The sequence below is a fragment of the Spermophilus citellus genome (genome assembly GCF_964194105.1).
Source record: "Spermophilus citellus genome assembly, chromosome: 9".
NCBI lineage: Eukaryota > Metazoa > Chordata > Mammalia > Rodentia > Sciuridae > Spermophilus > Spermophilus citellus.
The window spans coordinates 56,124,052-56,143,897 of NC_138191.1; positions in this window are offsets into that span (position 1 = coordinate 56,124,052).

The following is a 19,846-nucleotide window of genomic DNA, read 5'->3' on the forward strand; positions in this document are numbered from 1 at the left end:
TTTTTCAAGTAACAGTTTAAGATTTTGCAGCCCCTCAAAACAGCTGGACTTGCTCAAAGAGGGCCCACGACTTTTGTTTGTATCAGAAATCACATTTTATGAAATAAATGGGAACCTAGGTGACTGCATAGCGACTACTGCAGCTACTATTGACCTACAGAAGTCAACATAAATTTGCTTTACTCTAAGACTCAGAATCGATATTTCCATCATCATCATTTCCGTCATCATCATCATCATCATCATCTCCATCTTTGCTAAAAAAGGGATTTGAAAAAATAAAGATAGAGGTTTTCAAGAACAGGAAGGAAATCTAACAAAATGGACTGCAAAGGGAAATGTTTTTCAGAGGATGTCATGGGATTTCAGTGACCCCACTTAATTAGGAGCCCTGCTGTGCACATAATTGGAAAGACAAAGGTTTATTTAAACTCATAATTATCTCTGATGTGGCCAATTTGTTTTAAAGAAAGAAAGAAGTAAAGACTCCTTTGAGTTATTTCCAAAGTAGCAGTAGGTTCATAATTGGCTGCTAAAGAGGTTGGTGAACAAAAGAATAAATTTCTAGTTTAAAATATCACTGAGTTATTTGATTTTAGCTTGAAGTTCATTGTTACTATTAAAAGTGGCAGGAAAATATTAATTTAATTATTTGACTTATATATTAAAGATAAGCTACAAAATAATTGAGTGGTTCTTATTTTTAATTTTACAAATTCAACATAATTGATATGAGTGGAATACTATGAGCAGCATGATTTCAGCTGTCAGAAGTATTTGAAGGCAGTTGCTGAAGCCTCTAGTCAGCAGGGGGTCCATGGAAATTGATGTTAAGAGTACAGCAATCTATTACTGTATTTAAAATTTTCTAGTCAATAGGTTTCCTCTTTGCTCTTCCTTTCTCCGTTGATTTCTTAACCTGCTTTTCATACTTCATTTAGCATGTTTAAATAAAAAAGAAGTCAATGTGAATGTCTTTTAAACTGACACTATCCTAAGGCACTGAAGTCCCATGAATAAGTTTCTGTACTTGACATTTAGAAGTAATCATCACAGAGACAGCATAATGTCAGTTTGATATTTCTCACACTATGAAAATATCAGCTACATGTCAAATCTCTAAGTCTACCTTAATGTAATAATTTTTCTTGTATTCACAGGCTACTGAAAATTCTAAACATTTAAATGTGGAATGAATGTCTACACTTAGCATTATCTATCCCTGTCGGTATTTGTGTTACACACACACATACACACACACACACACACAAAAAAAAACACAGTGTATGATTTGCTAGAATAATATTATTTTTTCATGCAATTTTTCTAAATAGTCATTTCCCCAGAACCATCACGGGAAGGAATTTAAAACTTCTCACTACGGGCTGAAACCACTAACCCAAGAGGTAGTATTGTAACTATTTTGGGACCACAGTTATATTCACTTTCTTCTGAATAGTATAGAGACTTTAACACTCCACTCAAAGTCTAACATATTAATTCCAAGCCCACTTGGATATAGAAATGAGGATACATGATTTTAAGAGTATCAAAGAGATTAAGTATTAGTATCATGTGGAAGAAGCTTAGGACCCTAAATGGAGTAGGCTATGGTAAGGAAAATTTTCATACCAGAAAAGTAAAAATATGAGAACTACTAAAAATAGAATACAAAAGAGACATTAAATGCCTACTTCCTAAATACACCTGAACTCTGAGAAACTGTGCTACCAGTTTTTACTAGTTCTGTCTAAATGATTCCTGTATTTACTCATTTTACAAAGTGTTCTTGGGCACTCAATGACTGTTGACCTAGTTCTGTGAGCTGGGTGTTGAGATAAAGAGATGAAAGCAACAAATTATTACCTTCAAGGACTTTAATCTTTCATCTGGATTAAAAAAATGCAGCAATTACAAGTTCTTTTACCAAGTTTAGGGCACAAGAACTGCCAATTTATCAGTGTGAAGTTCAATGTCATGAAGTAAGTGAAAGCAGTGGGATGAGGAACAGCATGTCCTCCCATACTTCCTAAAGGAGATATAATTTTGTAATATTCCAGAACAATTTCCAAAAATAAACAAAGACAGTATTGCTAATTGGTGTTAGTTCTTTTGTAATAGAGTATACAAGTTGCAAATTTATTTTTCACCACGATGTCAAAGTAAAAGCAAATTAATGCCATAAGAATTTGACACTGACTACTGTGATCATACCATTTTGTGGAAGAATCTGCCTCTACTATATCTAAGTAATCTGTACTTGCTCCAAAGTATTATTTGCTTTCTTCCCGTGTTTGATTCTTATACATGAGGAGTATCAAAATAGTCCTAGCTGGTTTTGTAGGGAGTCGTACACGTGACCAAGGTCCACGTTTCGTTGCTTATAAAACAAAGTCTTATCATTCATGTTTTAGAGTTTGTCTAGTTAAAATAATACCCAATACTTAATTTTGGTTACTACAGTAAGTGGATTCATTTTATTAATTATATTTTCCTACTGAATATTACTAATGTAGCCGGTATTTATTAATCTGAGGTAGAGTTGAGGATTTTTTTTTAAACTGAGGATTGAACACAAGGACACTTAACTACTGAGTCACATCCTCAGCCCCTTTTTGTTTTTTGTTTTGAGACAGAGTCTTGCTAAGTTGCTCAGAGCCTCACTAAATTGTGGAAGCTGGCCTCAAACTTACAATCCTCCTGTCTCAACCTCCCAAACTGCTGGGATTACAGGTGTGTGACACCAGACAGGCAGGATTGAGTGACTTTTTAAAGATCCTTTACTCCAAATCATAAAGGGCCTATAAATGAGTAGGCACTGCCCTTTTAGCAAGATATATTCTCAGTGGTTGAAAATGGAGACACAAATATATTTCAAAGAACTACAGCTATAGTTAGAAAGTTTTAAAAAAATAATTTCCTAAAAAGAGGAAAAGATAATAGTAGGAGGAGGGAAGAAGATAGGAAGGAGAAGAAAAAGAAAGGAAAGGATGAAGAAAAGAGGGAAGGGTGAAAAGTATGGGGGGAATATTAGAAAAAGGATGATCTCTGAGGCAAAGGAAATCACGAGTTAGGAGTTAGGAATTTGTTATCAGATCTAGAAGAAATAAAGAGGATGGAGTCACCTGCTGCTCAAACAAAAGAGGTCTGGGCAGCGAAGAAAACAAGAGCATGAAGAAAAAGCCTACAAAATGAGAGAAAATCTTCATTGGTTGTTCCTCCCAACAGGGGATTAATATATGTGAGAGTGTGTGTGTGTGTGTGTGTGTGTGTGTGTGTGTGTGTGGTTTTAGTGAACTTTTTCGCCACAGCTACTAAAAAACCCGACCAGTGTAATTATAGAGGAGGAAAAGTTTATTTGGGAGCTTACAGTTTCAAACTTTCAATCCATAGATAGCAGATTCCATTCCTTGAGGCTCAAGGTGAGGCTGAACATTATGGCAGAAGAGTATGGCAGAGGGAAGCAGCTCACCTGATAATCAGAAAACAGAGAGAGAGAATTCACTCACCAGTGAAGTGTATATATATATATATATATATAAATATATATATATATATCACTTGATGGAATTAATTGAGTGGTGAGGTGTGGCTGGAGGAGGTGAAGCATTGGGGATATATATATATATATATATTAATTATTAATAATTAATATATATATATATTAATTCACTAATTTGGCTAAGGCTTTCATAACCCAATTATCTATCTCCCTTCTGAACCCTCTCACATTGTCTCACACTTGAGCTTTTGGATAATTTCTCCACATCCTAACTATAGCATGCATATATATACATGTTGGAATATATAAAGAACTCAAAAAACACATAACACCAAAAAAAAATCAATAATTTGACAAAACAACTAAACAGACATTTGTCAAAAGAAGAAATACAAATGGACAATAAATATATGAAAAACATGATCAGCCAAATTATATTGTTAGATTGTGTACATGTACAAATATGTAATAACAAATCCCACCATAATATACAAGTATAATGCACAAATAAAAAATATTCAACAGTCCTAGAAATCAGGGAAACACAAATGAAACCTATACTGAGGTAATGGTTTAGATATGACATGTCCACCAAAAGCTCATGTGTGAGAAATGCAAGAAAGTTCAGAGGTGAAATGCTTGGGTTCCAAAAGCCTTAACTTAATCAGTGCAGCAATCTATTTGAATGGATTATCTAAGTGGTAATTGTAGGCAGGTAGGGTATGGCTGTAAGTGGTAGGTCACTGAGGACATGCCTTTGGAGTATATATATATTGTGGAAGCAGAGATATCTCTCTCTCTCTCTCTCTTCTTCCTGATGCCATATTCTAAGCTACTTTATCCTCCACGCCCTTCCGCAATGATGTTCTGCCTCTCCTTGCACCTACAGCAATGGAGTCAGCCATCTGTGAACTGAGATTATGAAACCATTAGTGCCAAATAAACTTTTTTAGTCACAGCAGTGTAAAAGCTGACTAAAACAACTGAGATTTCATCTGGGTCCACCCATCAAGAATGGCAATCATCAAGAATACAAGTAATAAACACTGGTGAGAATGTGGAGGAAAAGCTATACTCATACATTCTTGATGGGACCACAAAGTAATGTAACCACTTTGGAAAGCAATGTGGAGATTCCTCAAAAGATTAGGCATGGAGCAACCATATGACCCAGCTATCCCATTCCTTGGTATTTATTCTAAAGAGATAGGGTCAGCCTACTATAGTGATACATGCATACCCATTTTTATAGCAGCACAATTCACAAGAGCCAAATTATGGAACCAGCCTAGGTGTCCATCAACAGTTGAGTAGAAAAAGAAAATGTGGTATATAAACACATTGGTGTTTTACTCAGCAAAAAGAAGAATGAAATTATGATATGGACTGGTCAATGGGTGGCATGAAGAATACCAGGAAAAGTGAAATAAGCCAGACTCAGAAAGTTAAGGGTCAAATATTTTGTGGAAGAAACAGTAGAATAAGGGGGAAAAAAAGTGCCAGGGTAGGGGGGGCAAATTCCATGAAAATGGAAAGGAGATCAGTAGAATAGTGGAAAGGGTTAGAGGAGGAGGGAGGAAGGACAGGAAAAGGAAAAAATTGTGGAATGAAATTCATCAAATTATGCTATGTGTGTGTATATATATATATATATATATATGAATATACATACCTTATTGAATGTCACTTTATGTGTGTCTATAAAACACCAATAAAGAACAATAAATAAATAGAAGTAAGACCAGTGGAGGAAGGAGAGCAGCTGGAGGAAGGAGGGAGAAAGAGAAAATAGTAGTGACTGAAATGGAGCAAATTCTATTCTATGCATGTATGATTAGGTCAAAATGAACCCCACTATTAAAGTACAATTATAATGCACAAACAAAACATTCATAATAATAATATGAGGTCTGAGGATTGGACTGAGTGATTGGTAAATAATCCAACATTTTAGTTTATCCTGTTTTGTATATTTTACATTCTCTATAATAAAAGTTAAAATTTTAAAATGATTCTGTAGGTAATAGCTCAAGATGTCTGACATTTGCAAAATATTCAATGAGGAAAAAAATCACACAAAGAGAAAAACAGAAGGAGCATAATCAATATTAAGGCCAACCAGCAAAAATAAAGTTGATGAAAGATATCGAGAGATGAGAAAAACACAGAATCTAAAATTTCAGTGGCTTTAACAAGATATAAGGGGTGTTCTTTTATATGTTCAAGTCTGAAGGTAGACAGTGTCTGGAGCCAACCATCCTTTATTTTGTAGACCTGCTGTGCTTCAATTCTCACAGTTATTTTGTGGGTCAGGGTGGCTTCTGGAATTTCACCCCATCAGCAGAATGAGATCCAGTTTAATCCCAAAGGGTAGAACTCAGTCCTAGTTTAAAGGGGACCTAAACAATGTCAATTTTATCAGGTCATGTATTCAGCTCAAGATAGAGAAAGAAATTAAGTATTGCTATTCTTGTTATTTCTTCTTTATTATGGAGAAAGGGGAAAGACCATTGAGTGATAGCTAGCTGTCCCCACCACAGTAAGTTGAGGTCTAGTCAAGAGATTTAAGATTTCACATAATTCTGCAGAGCTCAGCCTTACCCCATCCCTTGTCTACCACCTCACTTTGCTCTTTATCTTATTGTCCTCTTTTATTTTTCTCATAACATTTACCATTACCTGAAATCCTCTGGTTTGTTTATATATGTCTTGCGTTTTCTCCATGGAGTAGGCTCAATATTTCTTTCCCCCAAAATTCACACCCCAATGTGATTGTGTTGGGACTAGGTCATTTGGGAGGTGACTAGGTTATAAAGGTGGAATCTTCATCTAAGGGGATTGGTGTCCTCTCAAAAGAGGCTTGAGGAAACTTATCTGTCTGCATTAGTCAGCTGTTCATCACTGTAACCAAAATATCCAACAAGAACAACTTAGAGGAGAAAGGATATTTTAGCTCAGTTTCAGAGGTTTAGTTCATGGCCAGCCAAGTCCATTGCACAAGGAGAGGCAGATTATTATGGCAGAAGGACATGGTTCAGGAGGACGGTTCACTTCATGTTGACCAGAAAGTAGAGTGGAAAAGAGATTGCAGAGAAGATGGCATGTGCCCAGTCACCCATCTCATCAACTCATGCCTCACCACCCTACAGTTACCATCCAGAAGTCTCTTAATACAATCATTTTACCTATAAATATTCTTGCATTAACCAGGAGTTTCTGGAGGACACCTCGTATCCATATATTGGAATACCATAGTATTCCACTCCTGCACCCCAAAACTCAAGTTAATCTCACAAGGAAAAAAAAAAAAAGTTAGTCCATCTACAAGGATCTCCATAGTTTTAAAGTCTCAGCATTGCCCAAAGTCCAAAGTCTCCTCTGGCACTCAAGGCAAACTCTTAACTATGAGCCCTTGTAAAGATCAAAAGCAAGTTATGTATATCCAATACGCAGTGGCATGGAATAAACATTCCCCTTATAAAATGGAGGATTAATGGCATAGAAAGAAGGGAAGGGAGGGAAACAAGACCAAAATCCAGCCAGGCAAATATAACCCATAACTCTGCATATAGCATCTAAGTCAGATGACAGCAAGATATGTTTTCCAAAGGATTGGCAGTCCTGCCCCCTTTGGCCTTCACAGTTTCAGTACACACGGCCTCTCTTCATATTCAGTGGCTTTTCTCAGCAGACAGTCCACATCACTGGCACCTCTTAATCCCTAGGGTTTCCATTTCAACTTTGTTTTCACCTTCATGGTTGCTTTTTACTATCACCCTCTCATGGGCAGCCTGCAGGGATTCTAACCCTGCTACAATTTGCCTGGCTTTCCTTTGAAATCTCAGCGAAGGCCTCCATAACCCTTTAAATTCAGCACCCTGTATTCCTGCAGGGTATGGATGATGCCAAGGTCTGCCACCAGCTCGTGCAGTAGCTGGGCCCCCCTGGGATCATAGCTGCAGCAATCTGTGAGTACCCTATCAGATGAGCATAGTGAAACAATTTATTAGCACTCTTGTGAAAGCAGGGTGCCCTCATGATCTCTTCTTAAAGGAATTTTATCTTCTACATCTTTGAGCCTGCAGTTGGTATGATGTTATAAATTCCTAAGATAACCTCAAGTCATCTTTCTTATCATCTCTGTGCAAAGTACTTAGTGTCTCTTTTGTGGCTGTAATCTCTTCAACAACCAATGCTTCCTTGACCCTAGTTTGACATGCATTTTTCTAGCTAAACTGCAAGTATTTGAAATCCTTAATCTCTGCTTTCTGTTCATAATTCTCACAGTAAACTGGGCTAAAAAGCACCACTAAAATCCATGACACTGACTGTTGTGCTGCCTTGACATCTTCCTCCACCATATTAATTAGTCCATCACCTTTAAGTCCAGCTTCACATGCTGTCTTGGAACATGGGGAAATTTTTAGAAAGTTCTTTGTTAATATATAATGTAAATGGCCTCTAGTCCAATTCCCAAGAGTTCATATTTCCCTCTGAAACCTCATGAGCATAGTCTTTACTGTCTGTATTCCTGTAGGCATTCTGATCTTTTGAACTCCCACCAGAATCACCCTTTAAGCTCTGCATACAAAATTTTGAGGAATCTCTATCCTGTGTCTCCAGACTTTTCCAAACTCCCCCTGCAAACCAGATGCACACACTTGTAAACCACATGATCAGATTAGTCACAGCAATGATCCCACTTCTCAGTACCAAGTTCTGTATTAGCTTTTTATTGCTATGATTAAAATACCTAACAAGAAGAACTTAGAGGCAAAAAAAAATTATTTGGCTCATAGTTTCAAAGGTTTAGTCTGTGGTTGGCCAAGTCCATTTCTCTGAGCCCAAAGTAAGGAAGAACATCATTGCAGAAGGGTATGGAAGAAGAAGGCTGCTCACTGCTTGGCAGCCAGTAAGCAGAAAGAGGGAAGGGGGATGAGACTACAGAAAATATGAACCTTTCCAGAGCTTATCTCCAGTGACCCACCTCCCTGAACCATGCCACAACTTGCCTACAATTGCCACCTAGAAGTCTCTTAATCCAATCATTTCACCTCTAAATGTGCTTTAGGGGGACACCTTATATTCTAACAATAACACTTCCCCTTGCACCTGTAGGGACACAGCAAGAAAACACTATCTGGGATAAGGAGAACATGGCGGCGAAGGGAGTGCAGCACACCAGTACGCTGCGCCACTGTGCGGGAGAAACACGAGGTGAAATGGCTGAAGGCTACCTTGGTGGGAATCCCCAGTGAAATTGAGGTGCTCCAGAATCTAGAGGACAGAATTCCAGCAAGCGGGATTCGGCTGCAGGGGCTTGGTCGCGGGCGATTTCTCCGCACGGAGGGAAGCAGTACCTGGTCAGCGGACCGCCCCATGGATGGAGTCTGGGACGCGCCCCAGTTAATTAGCCGCGAGGTACCAGAGCGAGATTACAGCGAAGCGGATTCTGCAGGCTCCTGCCAGTGGCACACTGGCCGCGCTGAGTGCTGAGTTCCAGCTTTGAAATAGAGGAGAGAATCGGTCCAGTTCGATTCCCGACACCGGTCGGAACACGGAGGAGGACAGCAGCCGCCATCATGGAGAGCTGATGCAATCATCCCTGTTTTCTACTGATCTCAGCTCATTCAACTACAGAACAGGTGATTCCAGGCTGGTATTTGCCTGCGTCGCGCAGACAGATCGCTCAGGCTCGGGACTGGAAACTCTGAGGAGAATACTCTTCAGGCCTCACCCCTGGCAAGGTGGGCGCCGGGCTTTGAGCGGCCAGATTCTAGTTCCCCGGGTTGCTTTGGCCCAGGGCGGGAGATCCTTCAGGGACTCCGGGCGGAGGCCAGGTACAAGTGGATTGTGCGCTGAGGGGCGGCGTGGCTCTAACTCCCGGAACAGTTTTGGCCCGGGGCTAGGGAACCCAAGGCGACTGCGTCTTTGACCCTGCCCCTGGCTGAGCGTACACTGAGCTGGGAGAGGTTGGAGCTGCCAGGCTCGGGCTCCCGGGGCTGCCTGGGCCTGAGGCTGGGGTACCTCTGTGGAGCCTGCTCCGAGCAGAGTGTGGCAGGGATTGGAGAGGCTGGGTTCTGGCTTGCGTGGCTGCTTGAGCCCAGGGCCGCGGAGCCTGCGGGGACCGCAAGCTGAGGCCAGCCACAAGTGAAACTTGTGACGAGGGGCAGCCGGACTCTGTCTCCTGGAACAGTTTTGGCCCGGAGCTGGGGAGCCCGCGGGAAGTGCGTCTTAGACTCTGCTCCCAGCGGAACGTGCACTGAGCAGGGAGAGTCTGGTGCGGCCAGGCTTGGGCTCCCGGGGTGGCTTTGGCCTGGGATTGGAGAACCCGCGGCGGTTGCCCTGAGGAGCCTGCTCCTAGCAGAATGTGGCGGGGATCGGAGAGACCGGCTCCTGGCTCCCGAAGCGGCTCTGGCTCAGGGTTGGGGATCCTACAGGGACTGCTTCTTGGTCCGGGTCCTGCTGGGTGCTGCGGGGGCCTGGGGGGCAGAGTGGAGCTGCCTCCTGTGCCCAGAGCAGGCTAAGGGTCCCGCCGGTGTGGTATCGCGACACCCCAACTGCAGCTGGGGCCGAGGAGAGTAGCCGCCCACGCCTGGAACAGGACCAGCGACCCGACGGCAGGGTAGCCAAGTCAACCCACTTGGAGTGGAGGCCGTGAAGAGCTGCCGTCTGACCCTGCAAGGTAGGCAGTCCTGCGTCCCACTGGCAGGACAGGCTCGGCAGCCTGCCAGTGTGGTGGACGAGTAGCATCGAGGCAGTCACGTCACACTGGTTGGAGTGGGGGTTGAACAGAGCTGCCGCTAGCGTCCGGAAGGAGCCCAGAGACCCGTTGGAGAGGCAGTTAGGTACCCCCACTGGGAGTGGGGGTTGAGCAGAACTGTTGCCCAGGCCCGCAGGGTGAGCAGATCTGAGACCCACCGGCGGAACAGGCTTGGAGGCCAACCACCGTGGTAGACACGTCACATCAATTGGAGTAGGGGTGGAGAAGAGCTGCCGCCCACATCCGGATCAGGACCAACGATCCGAGGACGTGGTAGGAACGTCACCGCAATTGGAGTGGGGGCAGAGTAGAGCAGCCACCCGTGCCCGCAGGGCGGGCAGACCTACAACCAACCAGCGTAGTGGATAGATCACCCTGATTAGAGGAGGATCACAGCCACTACCCGCCCTACAAGAGAGATATCCCAAATATACAAGAGCAACATAAATAAACAGGGGGAAAAATTTCAAAAACACAACAGTTTCACCAAGCAGAAAGAAACGCAAGCAACATGAAAAGACAAGGAAAGAAAGGACCACAAGCAATGCAGGTCAACTCAACTCTAGAAGAGGTAATAGCTGCAACAGATGGAATGTCAGATAAAGAGTTCAGGATATACATGCTTCAGATGATCTGGACTCTCAAGGAAGACATGAGACAGCAAAATCAGACAATGAAAGATCACATTGACAAGGAACTACAGAAACAAATCCAGGAAGTAAAAGATCAATTTCACAGGGAGTTAGAAGTAATAAAAAACAAACAAATAGAAATCCTAGAAATGCAGGAAGCAATAAACCAACTTAAAACCTCAATTGACAATACTACCAGCAGAATAGATCACTTAGAAGATAGAACATCAGACAATGAAGACAAAGTATTTCAACTTGAGAAGAACATAGACAGTTCAGCAAGACTGCTAAGAAACCATGAGCAGAACATTCAAGAAATATGGGATAACATTAAAAGACCAAACTTAAGAGTCATTGGGATACAGGAGGGCACAGAGCTCCAAACCAGAGGAATGAACAATCTATTCAATGAAATAATACGAGAAAACTTCCCAGACTTGAAGAATGAAACAGAATCCCATATCCTAGAAGCCTACAGGATGCCAAAAGTGCAAAATCATAAGAGATCCACACCTAGACACATTATAATGAAGATGCCCAACATACAGAATAAGGAGAGAATTTTAAAAGCTACAAGAGAAAGAAAGCAGATTACATTTAGGGGCAAACCAATCAGGATAACAGCTGATCTCTCAACACAGACTCTGAAAGCTAGAAGATCCTGGAATAACATTTTTCAAACACTGAAAGAAAATGGGCTCCAACCAAGAATCGTGTATCCGGCGAAATTAAGCTTCAGGATGGAAGATGAAATTAAAACCTTTCACGATAAACAAAAGTTAAAAGAATTCGCAGCTAGAAAACCATCTCTTCAAAAAATCCTTGGCAAAACATTACAGGAAGAGGAAACTGAAAATAACATTGAAAACCATCAGTGGGAGGTAGGACAGTAAAGGGGGGAAAGTAATCAAAGAGGAAAACTAATCAGGTTTAATAACATAAATAAACAAATATGACTGGAGGAACAAACCAAATCTCAATAATAACCCTAAATGTTAATGGCTTAAACTCACCAATTAAGAGACACAGGCTAGTCGAATGGATCACAAAACAAGATCCAACAATATGTTGCCTACAGGAGACGCATTTGATAGGAAAAGATATACATAGACTGAAGGTGAAAGGCTGGGAAAAATCATTCCACTCATATGGACTGCGGAAACAAGCAGGAGTGTCCATACTCATATCAAACAAAATAGATTTCAAGCCAAAGTTAAAAAGGATAAAGAGGGACACTGCATACTGCTCAAGGGAACCATACACCAACAAGACATAACAATCATAAATATATATGCCCCAAACAATGGTGCAGCTACGTTCATCAAGCAAACTCTTCTCAAGTTCAAGAGTCTAATAGACCACCATACAATAATCATGGGAGACTTCAACACACCTCTCTCACCACTGGACAGATCTTCCAAACAAAAGTTAAATAAGGAAACTATAGAACTCAACAACACAATTAACAACCTAGACTTAATTGACATATATAGAATATACCACCCAACATCAAGTAGTTACACTTTTTTCTCAGCAGCACATGGATCCTTCACAAAAATAGATCATATATTATGTCACAGGACAACTCTTAGACAATATAAAGGAGTAGAAATAATACCATGCATCTTATCTGATCATAATGGAATGAAACTGAAAATGAACGATAAAAGAAGGAAGGAAAAATTATGCATCACGTGGAGAATGAACAATAGGTTACTGAATGATCAATGGGTCATAGAAGACATCAAGGAGGAAATTAAAAAATTCTTAGAGATAAATGAAAACACTGACACAACATATCGGAATCTATGGGACACATTGAAAGCAGTTTTAAGAGGAAAATTCATTGCTTGGAGCGCATTCCTTAAAAAAAGAAAAAACCAACAAATAAACGATCTCATATATCATCTCAAAATCCTAGAAAAAGAAGAGCAAAATAACAGCAAAAGAAGTAGAAGGCAAGAAATAATTAAAATCAGAGCTGAAATTAATGAAATTGAAACAAAAGAAACAATTGAAAAAATTGACAAAACCAAAAGTTGGTTCTTTGAAAAAATAAATAAAATCGACAGACCCTTAGCCATGCTAACGAAGAGAAGAAGAGAGAGAACCCAAATTATTAGCATACGGGATGAAAAAGGCAATATCACAACAGACACTTCAGAAATACAGAAGATAATCAGAAATTACTTTGAATCCTTATACTCCAATAAAATAGAAGATAGTGAAGGCATCGATAAATTTCTTAAGTCATATGATCTGCCCAGATTGAGTCAGGAAGATATAGACAGCCTAAACAGACCAATAACAATAGAGGAAATAGAAGAAACCATCAAAAGACTACCAACTAAGAAAAGCCCAGGACCGGACGGGTATACAGCAGAGTTTTACAAAACCTTTAAAGAGGAACTAACACCAATACTTTTCAAGCTATTTCAGGAAATAGAAAAAGAGGGAGAACTTCCAAAGACATTCTACGAGGCCAACATCACCCTGATACCTAAACCAGACAGAGACACTTCAAAGAAAGAAAACTACAGACCAATATCTCTAATGAACCTAGATGCAAAAATCCTCAATAAAATCCTGGCGAATCGGATTCAAAATCGTATCAAAAAAATTATACACCATGATCAAGTAGGATTCATCCCTGGGATGCAAGGCTGGTTCAATATACGGAAATCAATAAATGTTATTCACCACATCAATAGACTTAAAAATAAGAACCATATGATCATCTCGATAGATGCAGAAAAGGCATTCGACAAAGTACAGCATCCCTTTATGTTCAAAACTCTAGAAAAATTAGGGATAACAGGATCATACCTCAACATTGTTAAAGCAATCTATGATAAGCCACAGGCCAGCATCATTCTGAATGGAGAAAAATTGAAGGCATTCCCTCTAAGATCTGGTACAAGACAGGGATGCCCTCTCTCACCACTTCTGTTCAACATAGTCCTCGAAACACTGGCCAGAGCAATTAGACAGACGAAAGAAATTAAAGGCATAAAAATAGGAAAAGAAGAACTTAAATTATCACTATTTGCAGACGATATGATTCTATACCTAACAGACCCAAAAGGGTCTACAAAGAAACTATTAGAGTTAATAAATGAATTCAGCAAAGTGGCAGGATATAAAATCAACACACATAAATCAAATGCATTCCTGTATATCAGCGACAAATCCTCTGAAACAGAAATGAGGACAACTACTCCATTCACAATATCCCCCCAAAAAATAAAATACCTGGGAATCAACCTAACAAAAGAGGTGAAAGACCTATGCAATGAAAACTACAGAACCCTAAAAAGAGACATAGAAGAAGACCTCAGAAGATGGAAAAATATACCCTGTTCATGGATAGGCAGAACTAACATCATCAAAATGGCGATATTACCAAAAGTTCTCTATAAGTTCAATGCTATCCCAATCAAAATCCCAACAGCATTTCTTGTAGAAATAGATAAAACAATCAGGAAATTCATATGGAATAATAAAAGACCCAGAATAGCAAAAACAATGCTAAGCAGGAAGTGTGAATCAGGCGGTATAGCGATACCAGACTTCAAACTATACTACAGAGCAATAGTAACAAAAACAGCATGGTACTGGTACCAAAACAGGCGAGTGGACCAATGGTACAGAATAGAAGACACAGTAACCAATCCGCAAAACTACAACTATCTTATATTTGATAAAGGGGCTAAAAGCATGCAATGGAGGAAGGATAGCATCTTCAACAAATGGTGCTGGGAAAACTGGAAATCCATTTGCATCAAAATGAAACTGAATCCCTTTCTCTCGCCATGCACAAAAGTTAACTCAAAATGGATCAAGGAGCTCGATATTAAATCAGAGACATGGCGTCTGATAGAAGAAAAAGTCGGCTATGATCTACATACTGTGGGGTCAGGCTCCAAATTCCTCAATAAGACACCCTTAGCGCAAGAGTTAACAACCAGAATCAACAAATGGGACTTACTCAAACTAAAAAGTTTTCTCTCAACAAAAGAAACAATAAGAGAGATAAACAGGGAGCCTACATCCTGGGAACAAATCTTTACCCCACACACTTCAGATAGAGCCCTAATATCCAGAGTATACAAAGAACTCAAAAAATTAGATAATAAGATAACAAATAACCCAATCAACAAATGGGCCAAGGACCTGAACAGACACTTCTCAGAGGAGGACATACAATCAATCAACAAGTACATGAAAAAATGCTCAACATCGCTAGCAGTCAGAGAAATGCAAATCAAAACCACCCTAAGATACCATCTCACTCCAGTAAGATTGGCAGCCATTAAGAAGTCCAACAACAACAAGTGTTGGCGAGGATGCGGGGAAATGGGTACACTTGTTCATTGTTGGTGGGACTGCAAAATGGTGCAGCCAATTTGGAAAGCAGTATGGAGATTTCTTGGAAAGCTGGGAATGGAACCACCATTTGACCCAGCTATTCCCCTTCTCGGTCTATTCCCTAAAGACCTAACAAGAGCATGCTACAGGGACACTGCTATATCGATGTTCATAGCAGCACAATTCACGATAGCAAGATTGTGGAACCAACCTAGAAGCCCTTCAATAGATGAATGGATTAAAAAAATGTGGCATTTATACACAATGGAGTATTACTCTGCAATAAGAAATGACAAAATCATAGAATTTGGAGGGAAATGGATGGCATTAGAGCAGATTATGCTAAGTGAAGCTAGCCAATCCTTAAAAAACAAATGTCAAATGTCTTCTTTGATATAAGGGGAGTAACCAAGGACAGGGTAGAGACGAAGAGCTGGAGAAGAAGATTAACATTAAACAGGGATGATAGGCGAGAGGGAAAGTGAGAGTTAAGGGAAATTGCATGGAATTGGAAGGTGAGCCTCAGGGTTATACACAATTACATATAAGAGGAAAGGAGGAGTAGGAGAAAAATTATATAAGTGGAAGAAACGATTTATAGTAGAGGGGATGGAGAGAGAGAAGGGGAGGGGAGGGGAGGGGAGGGGAGGGGGGACAGTGGAGAATGGGATAGACAGCAGAATACATCAGTCACTAGAAAGGCAATTTGTAAATCAATGGAAATGTAACTGATGCGACACAGCAATCTGTATACGGGGTAAAAATGGGAGTTCATAACCCACTTGAATCAATCTGTGAAATATGGTATATTAAGAACTATGTAATGTTTTGAACAACCAACAATAAAATAATTTAAAAAAAAAAAAGAAAGAAAACACTATCTTTGAGAAAAATGACTCTAACTACACACTACTCAGTGCCTTGATCTTGGCCTTCCCAGCTTTGAGGCCTGTGAGAAATAATTTTCTGATGTTTATCAATTACACAACCTAAGGTATTTTGTAATAGCCATTACACAGATATTAGGATAATAACTCTACCATCATTGCTACATTGATCAAGATGCCCAGGATAATGATACATGCTCCAAGTGGGTCATACTCCAAGTGAAAAAGTTTTCTGGCTCACAAGCTGAGTCTTTCTGGGAAAATCAGGGCAATTAGAGATTGATTGAATGAAGGGAAGGACAAATGGCTTTGATGTTCATGTGGTTAGGGGGTGGTGCCTGGCTTAGAGTTCTGCACACCACTGAGATTTCCATAGTCTGTACACTTGCCCCCACCCAGCACCAAAAGAATGAGTTCTCAGGCTTTGTTACTTTCTTAGCGGTTGGACATGAAGGGAAAAAAGGAAGTGTGCAGCTTGAAAATTGTCAGGGTCCCTGTGTCAAACATGGAGTCTGATTTGCTCATTGTCTGTCTCCACTGGAATTTAAACTTCAGGGACCTTATCTCTGGTCACCTCTGTATCCTCCATATCTAAAAGAGAGTGATAAAAATGGGAGATTCAATAAATATTTGTTAATACAAATAAATTCATTGCAAAGTTTATAAGTCCTTGACAAAATCACTTTTTCAACAGAATTACAGAGCACCTACCATAGACTAGTCACTTGGTGAGGTTTCAGGCATATAGCATGATGAACAGAACAAAGCCACTGCCCTGCAGGAGCTCAGAATCCACTCCAAGAGGACAAGAGTCCCTTTTGTGACAGGGTGATGAAGGCCTTGCCAGGTGAGTTAAGGGTCTTCAAAACATAAACAAAACAAAACAAAACAAAAACCCAGAAAGGAGGAGAGCTCAAGAAAAGCAGGCTGGAAAGTTAGATTTCTACCTACCTTCTTCAATGAGCATTTGCTGAGCACCTTACTATGTACCAGGCATTGCACCAGGTGCCTAGAAACTGTGGTTTGGGCTTCTCAGAAGTTACAGTGGGAGACAGAGCTTGAAAGATTATTCAACGGATCATCGTCCACCTGTTAAATCATGGGACTAAAATGAGATTTCCTGCCTGCTTTTCCCAGTAACAGAACAAAGAAGTACTATTTTGTTGGTCTTTTTAACACAATCTGTATGAAAACAATCGTCCCTTTGTGGAGTGTTTCTGTATTTCCCTGCTGGTTTTCATTTCTTTTATTTTGTTCTGGTTTTAGTAGAAAGAAAAATCAAGTCAAGAAAATAGAAACAGAAAATCTCCTTTGTGGCACTCCTCCCACCTGGTAACACCACCTCAGTCTCTGTCTCTGGGTATCTCTCCCTGCCTTCTCCGCCCCCCCCCCTCCTATCTCTCCCTCTTTCAATCTCTCTCTCTCCTTTTTGATATAAAAACTATGAATAAAAGATTAAACTAGGATATTTTGTCTACTGTTATTTCAGATAAAATTCTGCTATATTCCTGGGATTCTCACTGCCCCCGGGATCAGTGATGAGGCATTTCTTCATGGATGGCGTCATTGCTTCCTATTTCTAGATGAAGCACACTCACTCACAGGTCCTGAGACTGGGATCATTTTAACACCTGCTTTATTCTTACCTCTCTTCTTTGTCTTAAGATACTTTCTCACTTCTTACTCATTCTTCAAGTCTGATCCCATCCCTCCTTATGAGTCTGAGTTGAGGACCCCTTCTCTTTTCCCTCATCACTAATCATATTTATTCTTCATGAGACTACCATAATTGCTTACGTGTCTATAACCCCAGTAGAATATGACTCTTGTGAGATGGGGGAATATTTCTTTTTTTTGTAATTTTTTTATATTTATGACAGCAGAATGCATTACAATTCTTATTACATACATAGAGCACAATTTTTCATATCTCTGGTTGTATGCATAGTATATTCACACCAATTTGTGTCTTCATACCTGTACTTTGGATAATAATGATTATCACATTCCACCATCATTTCTAACCCCTCCCTTCCCCTCAAACCCCTCTGCCCTATCTAGAGTTTGTCTATTCCTCCCATACTCCCTCTCCCTATCCCACTATGAATCAGCCTCCTTATATCAAAGAAAACATTTGGCATTTTGTTTTTTTTGAATTGGCTAACTTCTCTTAGCATTATCTTCTCTAACTCCTGCCATTTGCCTGAAAATACCATGATTGTATTCTCTTTTATTGCTGAGTAACATTCCATTGTGTATATATGCCACATTTTTTTATCCATTCATCTATTGAAGGGCATCTAGGTTGGCTCCACAGTTTAGCTATTGTGAATTGTGCTGCTATGAACATTGATGTGGCTGTGACCCTGTAGTATGCTGTTTTTAAGTCCTTTGGGTATAGACCGAGGAGAGGGATAGCTAGGTCAAATGGTGGTTCCATTTCCAATTTTCCAAGAAATCTCCACACTGCTTTCCATATTGGCTGCACCAATTTGCAGTCCCACCAGCAGTGTATAAGTGTACCTTTTTCGAGATGGGAGAATATTTCTAAGTCATCTTTGGTCCCATATCCAACTCTTTTCCCAGTACCTAGCATATAAAAAACATTAAATATTTATATAATGAATCAAGAATGAATGAATGCATAGATACAGTATGTAAAGAAATAGCCCAGGGTTCTGATTTCTATCCAATTTCCTTATCAACCTTGAGAAATATTGCCTTTACTTGATTCACATTTAGAGCAAAATGGGCAAAAGAAACATTAGATTTATTCCAATAAAATCTCACAATTTCATACAGGAGATGAAAAGGGAGGACATGTCACCTTTACACATTTGAATAATAGTTATTCACAGTTGCCACTTCACTTGATTACACCATGTACAAAGGGAAAAGAATAAATGTTACAGTAATTACTACAGCTTATACAGAGTACAGAGTTTTGACACTGGTAGGCTAAGTCGGGAAGTCATGTGGTAGATAAATCTATACACAATTTTTGCTTAAAATGAAATAAGAGACCACAAGGTATCTGAACCAGGCTAGCTAAAAATGTATAATATTTCAAGTGTGTTACTATATCATATTTTGTTACTATACAAGTTAATATCAAACATTTAAAGAATAACTATCTTGGGGCTGGGATTTGTGGCTCAGCAGTAGAGCGGTTTGCCTAGCACGTGCAGGGCTCTGGGTTTGATCCTCGACACCACATAAAAACAAAATAAAGGTATTATGTCCAACTACAACTAAAACAAAATATTTTTTTAAAAAGAAATATCTTACTTGAAAACAGGCTAGATATAACCGTAGCAATTAAAATTAAGAAGGGAAGAGACTCTAGATTTTTCATTGTTTCAGAATTACTTAAGAACTTTCTTTTTCTTTTCCTTCTTTTGGTCTGTCATTTCAATATGTTATTGATCACAGCTTAAATTAAAAGACCAGATTATGTGGAAGGGGCAGGAACTCATTGAAAAGTTCTATTTCTTGATTGTGGCAGTTACATGAATTTAAGCCATTTAACTTTATTTTAAAATTGTGTATTTTATTTTATGTATATTATGCCTTGTTTTTAAAAAAAACTAGGGGAAAAAAAGACAGGTTAGTAAGCTCATAAAACTTTTATAAAATTCCTCTTACTTTTTCCTGAAGTGAAGCTGAGTATACCTTCAGCTTAAAAAATAAAGGA